Here is a 7750-nt window from a genome sequence, read left to right as displayed (position 1 = left end):
TAATCTTCTAACAATGAAAGGAAAAAGTATAATCTTAAAGCACTTATAATTTCATTAGAATACTTAACAAGTAAAATCATTGTTTTTGTCAAGCATGATTTTCCTTTCAAAATAGTCATTCTTTTATTTTGAAAAAAGATTAAAACGCATCTGATGTATATTTTACGATAGCGCCAGTACGTGTCCAAGCACGTGGAAATTACAGAGGTCGCTCAGAGAATCGTGAGCTTTCAAACTCCGCAGCAGTCAGTCGCCAGCCGTCCGTGCTGTACCAACCGGGAGTGGTATACTCTTTACGTTGCAAAATTGGTTTTCGTCTTCACTGTAACAAGACATAAAATTAAAACTGCCAGACTTCTACTGGGGTGAGTAAGAATATTAATCGATTCGGTAAACAAGTTCTTATGAAAATTTTTGACTCGTTACGTGAGATCAGCGAGATGACATACAGATAATGATAATGTATTTTACTTTATATAGTGAATTTTGGTAAATTCTTTTTATTTAAATGTAAATTAAAAGAAGGACAATTTGTGACTGATAGTAAGTAATTTTATAGTAGTCAATAATGACTGCATACACGTGGGGATCGATAAGAATCATTAACTATATGCAACGCCTAATAATTACGGTTTCTATTTTTATTCAGGTGTTGCTTGTTACGAATTAATTAGTTTGCTCGGCGCTAAAAAAAAGTAAAAAACAGCTTAAGTTGTAGTAATTAAAATTTATTTATCAATTTTAAGCAAAGTAAAGAATAATATAAATTATTTACATTTTTACAATATTTGTACTTTTACATACATAATTTAAAAGCAGGATAAAAAGCTTTTTTAATTAGCTAAATAAGCGAGATAATATAATTTTTTTGTTTTTGTGTAAGTTATATTTAAAAATTTTTTTTCTTGTAAAATTACACTTCTTTGTGATTGTCCGATACACAAAATAATAACTATTTTTTTAGAGTTATGCTCGATCGATTTGTTTATTGAGTATTTGATGCTGTACACGTTAAATTCATAATGTTAAATTATATCTGTATATAATTTGAGTTATTTTTAATCACGTCTATAGGTCGTCCTATCCAATATGTCATTAATTTAGTTAAAACAATGGAGTTAAATAATTTAATTCAAGAAAATATATTAAATTTGTTTCAAATAATCATAGTTTATTTACAGAGATATTATCTACACAGTGTTTCACGGAAGGATGTTGAAACTAATTAGCTGTCATTTTCGAATATATTCAGTTAACAAACAAGTAAAAATTGCGTTGAAAAGAAGAAAATCAATTTTTAATGGGTATAAATAGAATTTAACAAAATATTTGTACATCAATTTATTTTATTAATAAAAAATATGCTAATAATCGTAAGGATTAATATTTTCAAAGTGTGCATCATTTTTATACAAAACTCATTTTTTTTACAAAAATTCTAAAAATTTTTTCTAACATATCATTTTTAATATGGCTGACAATTTTTAATAGTTGTTACTAAATCTAATGCTATTTTTGGATCGCATGTATGGTCTTGGATATTAATTATTACTTCATTATTAGCATATTTTTTATCAATAAAATAAACTGAAATACAAATAGAATTTGTTAAATTTTATTTATATCATTAAAAATTAAAAACTTTTCTCTTTTCAACGTTTTTCCGTAGACATCCCGTAATAATTATAGGTAAATACATTAATATGGACGATGTTCAATTACATTTTAACACTGATAGATGTTAAAAATAACAAAACTTATTTAATTCAAGGGATTAAGTTACTATTGCTCCTTTGATACCTAACAGTATAAAGATTAGTTTGTAACTTTTTTGTTTTGTTTAATCAATTTCAGATACTCCTCAATTTCTTTATAAAAAACTTTATTGCAAATAATTGAAAAATGTGCAGTGTGTATAAAGTTATATAACTTCACAAAGAACATAGTACTTTCGTTATTATTAATTAATATAACAGTATAGATTCAAAAAATTACGAAGTGAAACAAGCAAAACTTATGCAAAATTTAAATATTTGAAAGAAAATGTAACGTATCATTTCTCTCTAGGTAGTTTGCCTACAAAAGTGCGTATGTTATGATCTACGTCAAAATAACACGTTTTTAAAAATTTATTCAACTCCATAGACTACTAGTTTGAATGATACGATCGAAAATATCCGAGTTCGCACGATAATATTTTGATGTTAAAATGCATTTATTCGAGACACAGCAAAGCGCCAACGAGTCTGCATTTTCTGAAAATTTTATCCTCCTGAATGATGCATATCTGCCGATAACGAACATTGCAGCTTCCTATAATCGATTTCACGTGCCACGACGAATAATGGTTGACAGAATCAGCGATCCGTCCTATCCGTCTTCCTATGTAAATGATTCGGTACAAGGGACAGAGATCGTAAGCCAGCCGTTCAATTTCCTTCGTAGATGTGTACACCTACAAACGATTCACGTTAAATGACTGCAATAAAAAGAATGGCGCGTGTCATAATTAAAATACATTGACTTATAAATCATCTAGCATCCATAAATTGGCAAAGTAAGTTGAAGAATTATGATGATTAAAATATAATAACGTACTTTATCAAAATTTCGACACTTTTTGGTCGGGACAATTAAATTAAATTATATTACGACAAAAATCTATCAGTTTAGAAATTATTTCGGATACTTATCTTTTGCATCTCTCTGTCAGATTATCTACCTTCATATAGATTTTCAATCCTAGTGCAAGGATATCAGCATCTTCCAAGTAATCTACATTAATGCGCTTAGGAAAGGGAAGTTCTTGCAGTTAAGTTGACGTAGTCTCATCGGCAAAGTTGCTTTGTTACTCGTTTGGTCGAGACATGGCGTCCTAATTTCAAGAATACGAAATATGTAGAGATATATTTCGTACGCATCTTAATAATATTAAGTCAGAACGAAAGTTCATAACGTTATTGCATTTATATGTTTTATGTTTATATTATTTTTAAAAGAATTTGGTAATTATATCATTCGACAGAATAAAGTTTCAGCTTTAAGAATCTGTTTTTTTAATTACAGTATGATTTTTAACGGATCATCGGATTATTTCACGGGCTATCAAAATCAATATGTTCCTTTTATTTAATCCGCGATAACTCAGTAACAAAAAATCTTAGAAACATTTTAAAAAAATGATTTTGTAGGAAAAACTTTCAGCTTTCACGTTAGGAAGTTGAAAATTTTTATAAGTTTTTTTGAACACGTGACAAGTCCACAAAGTGAAAAAGTCCCATTTTATCCAGCTTGTAGTTTTTATATATAAAAAGTAACAAACTCGTAGAAACTCACATTTTTTATGAATTTTCAAAAGTAGAGATTTTAAGCTTTAAAATCCTTTTTTTAAATTTAAATTTCATTCATTTTTAACGAAGTTACAGCTGTTTGAATTTCGAAGTTCGTAACGTTACGAACTTTTATTCCAACGTCTATTCTTAACACATTTAATAAAAGTTCTGTGAGAACTTTCTCGAATTCTTTCCATCTCTTCGAAAATATGCGTGAAATTGATAATAAACACGAATGAATTGAGATAATACTCTTGGCATTATTTCTCTTTGTGGATCCTCCAAAAATGGCTTAAACTTTGAGGATATCCTGTATCCGATAATCTTGACGATAAATTCATTGTTCTATCAAGGAGATGGTATTACGTGTCAGCCTTACTAAATGTCGGGTGTACACTCTGGATACAGACGAATGGGGCACTTTCTGGATATAGAACCGATTCTGTCCCGTCTCGCTTTAAATGGCAAAGGATTGACCCGGGTCGACCTTTTAAAGTTCCCTGATAAACCAAGCTGGAACAAAAGGTTGGCCGAGAAACCGTTCCGGTGATTCGATTGCACGCGAACGAGAGGTGTCTGTAAGATTTTTTCCCTACTTTCTTTCTTTCAACTCCTACTGCATACGTCTTCATCGTAGTGCCCATTGTTCTTTCGCCAGCTCACTAGATTTTCATGCCTGATCAACATGTAGCCCGCTCGTAAATGTGCTCCATATGGAGCATATCGATCAGGCAATCCAATTCGCATGCGAATAGTATCGAAAGATAACGTCACATATATTTCTTAAAATATACACCACAAGAGAATCATTAATTTTGTGTATACATTGTGATTTCTTTTATATATGTTCCAATAAATGCGCCAAATATACGAAACGAGCAAATCACACATTTTTGTGAACTTTTCTAGTTTCGATTTCTTGCTATCTTTATCTTAGTTTCATTACTTCAATATATTTTCCTTTCTTCTTATAATTTTCATACTTTTTTTCATTAAAAAATTCCAAAAAAATGCAAAAATACAAAATTATACATGATTCTTAATGAATGCAGAGTATTAAAGGCAATTAAATGCAAGATTGAAAATAACATCTTTTCCGTTTGATGCATATAAAATTAACTTTGACCATTTGGGAAAACTATACTTGCAAACTAGGAATCGTTAATACCTGGGATCATGTCTTTAGCGTACCGACTTACGACTCTCTAGTGGATTATCTATAATATGATTCGCCGATAAGTTCATTAATCCAACTATAGCTTCTAGAAAGAACACAATTTTAATTAAAAACTCAATTCAACGATGTTTTCCTGAGGGATAATCACACTGAACTGTGCATTTTAAGTTATACCTACCGATATCCAAATAACATAATTATACGATATCGTAATTTTCCGACAATTTACGCACATCGTAAATTGGACTGTAAGCCTCTAACTCGCCCCAATCAGCCCGTGATTGATAGCGATCACGACTAATCCATGGAGGATACTTCACGTACTATCTACTCTAATAAATTGCGCGTAATGAAATAAAATAATCTTCGATATTACGAACGTCAGAATAAAACGTCAAGCCTGGCGGTAATTTCGACGGATTATTATAGCTGCGAAAATAATTCGATGAAGAATATTTCAACGTTTTCACCGACTCGTAAATCGATTGTTCTGTAGCGGAGGTACTACACAATTCTGGCACTGAAATCTCTGTAGTTTTCATAAGGCGGAAGTTTCCCTTTTCACGCTGCACAGGGAGTGGAAATTGAATTATTTTTCTTTTCCCGTTACGAAAGGAGAGTCCCTCTCAGAAAGTAAACAATTATGTACGTAAACGATTGCGACAATTGTTTATGCAAAGAATTGTTTGTTGCGACTAGGTTTATGCGAAAATATTTTGAGAATGTTAGTTTTGCTATCAATAATCGAATTGTTCGTGTAATTCACCATTTCAAGAATCATTTAGAGCTGAGCGACTTCAGTTCTGTTAACGCATAGCTACAAGAAATCCTATTAAATAACTGAAGTTACATTTTGTGTGAACTTGGAAAACTCGTTTATTTTTCATTAATGCGCTGCTTTTGATGTAAAACTCGTGTAATGAAATGTGTAAAAGACATGTAATAAGCCATGCTGGCGTTACAAAAGAATTCTTTGTAGGTACTTGTGCTGATGCATATAGGACATCTCACAATTTCCGAGTCGAATTTGAACGACAAATATTCTGACAAATTTTTCTCTTTTAAAAAAAGTTTTGTGATAAAACGAACGGATGATAAATGGCTCTTCTGTCGGGCTATGTGCAAAATACTCGAATTTATGCACCCTACTGTTATAGGTATATAGCAATTAGTTGTCACTTGTGTGAATCTGGAATAATGTATGATCCGACCGTAACATATCCTCTTTTGTTCGCGAATGCTCTTCCGTCATTAACCTTTTCTTTCGCATTTCGTGTATTACTATCGATCGTAGTATTTGAGCTATTTAGAGTTCTGAATCTTTTTCTTTCTTTTATTTTCTCTCACTTTTTCTTCCTTTTAACCTTCTTTTTCTTTCTTTCTTTTACAGGACAGAGTGGCGAGTGTCACTCATGATGATTTATCGAGAGTCAATGTTTACGGTCAATGTCTACCTCGTTAACATAATTCATCAGATAATTGTGATTATTTCCGTCGAACGTAGCCATCGCCGTAAACACTGGAATTGTGGTTTTGCAGTTCGAACGGGCAGAGCTTTAAAATTATAAAACCTGCTATCGCACGTGTCTCTCTCGTGGTCTCCCACAGCATTTCTTCTCTGGTATCGGTAACCCGACGGTTGCAACGTGACATCATGAGCAGTGGGCGAGATCGATCGATCTCGGAGACGTGCCGCGCGAGTTGAATTCCCGCGAGATCCGACAGTCGAGTCCTCTGCAGGTCTTTTGCTACGCGGAGAGCCCTCGTGGTACTCGAATCTTTCGAGACGTCTGGAAAAAAGCGGATATAAAATAACGGGGAGACGAACAGAACAATCGTTCTTTTGCGCCTCAAATTCGTACGATGTTTTCGACACATTGTCAGGACGTGAAAGATTATCGTTACAAAGAAAGACCAACTTACAGAAAAGAATATTTTCGTTTTTTAATCCTTTATTATCCTAACTAAAGCGAAGTTAACGTGGGAATATAATCTACATTGTAAGCAGAAATTTTTGCCTATAATCTTTCCTTTAGTTCCGTCGAGGATTTGGTATTATTTCAACAGTCGCTGTAGCTTAAATGATCTCATATCTTAATAATGCTTTTGTCTTCATCCCATTGTTAAACGTAATGACAACATGAGTTATATATGATGTTAAACATCTCAAGCGTGTTGGACAGTTTATAGAAATATCATGTCAATTGCATCATCGAGAAATATACATATCTTTTGACATTAATTCAATTAAATGAATGTAAATAATATTTTAGATTTATATATACATTATTTATTCACTGCGTAATTGACAATATCACAGAGGTATCTGCATATTTAGGTTTGCTAAATATGAAAAATAAGAATGGAGAAGGAATGATAGTGTAAAAAAGAAAAATCTCACAATTTTTTTTATACATGCACGTGGAAAAAACGATTTTGCTGAAGTTAGTCTAAAAGTTAGTTAGATAATCAGATCCGAAAATTTTGTTGAACTATCAAAATAATCACGCGCGTGTAGGTAAGACGCTCAAAACCAGTTGCTAAAAGGTCAAAACTTTTTACATTGTTTATCATGCTTGAGATTTTTGCGTAATTATTTTGACGATCCAACAGAATTATTTTTAGATCTGCATCTAATCTATAGTTAATATAAGTTTTTACGGATTTCAATAAAATCATTCTTGCCGTACAATTTTTTTTCTGTTAACCATAATTGAAAACAGTGTCTGCCAAAGTATAAGTTAGATAGGATTTATTAAAAATATTGATATTGTGTGTAAAAATAACAAAATGTGTAGTGAGCCATATTGGTTCATAAACTGCAGCGGTTTCAACAATATAAGTAACGTGATTCGTCGGGTCATAAATATCGGTGGAAAACGACCTTCTGGAACGTTATAACGGATTCTGCACTATTTCCAAAGCCGAAAAGCAGTATCGTTACTCCGGAGGAAATCTTTGGAAGTCGCACGTGTTGCGATGCTACAGCCATTGGTAATATCTCGCTGCTATGAGTGAATTATTTTACTGAACTTGTAAATATTTCATCTGCCGTTTTTGAACGTATCGATTATGCAATATTATAAAAATCATTATGAAATATTATAAAAATATATAAAAAAAATAGAATAGTAATTTATATCATATATATATATATACAGGGTGTTTCCAAATTAAATGGCAAAACTTCGGGAGCGTGTAGAGGAGTAAAAAACTAAGAAAAAAAGTCCTATAGACATAT

At 31.9% G+C, this 7750-nt stretch overlaps 1 protein-coding gene across 2 annotated transcripts in view; it reads left to right on the top strand.

The window, feature by feature from the left end:
* The first annotated feature begins 262 nt into the window (after nt 1–262).
* The window catches only part of LOC108728089 (uncharacterized), a 30296-nt gene continuing 22808 nt past the window's right edge, over nt 263–7750 (top strand). For both annotated transcript variants that reach the window (XM_018456447.1, XM_018456446.1), the window contains exon 1: nt 263–365. The gene's annotated coding sequence lies outside the window, so the exon portion shown is untranslated. The remainder of the gene's footprint in view (nt 366–7750) is intronic.

Source organism: Mycetomoellerius zeteki, unplaced genomic scaffold (genome assembly GCF_001594055.1).
Source record: "Mycetomoellerius zeteki isolate Tzet28-1 unplaced genomic scaffold, Tzet1.0 scaffold58, whole genome shotgun sequence".
In the NCBI taxonomy this organism is placed as follows: Eukaryota; Metazoa; Arthropoda; class Insecta; order Hymenoptera; family Formicidae; genus Mycetomoellerius; species Mycetomoellerius zeteki.
This window is presented reverse-complemented; position numbering and strand designations above follow the sequence as displayed.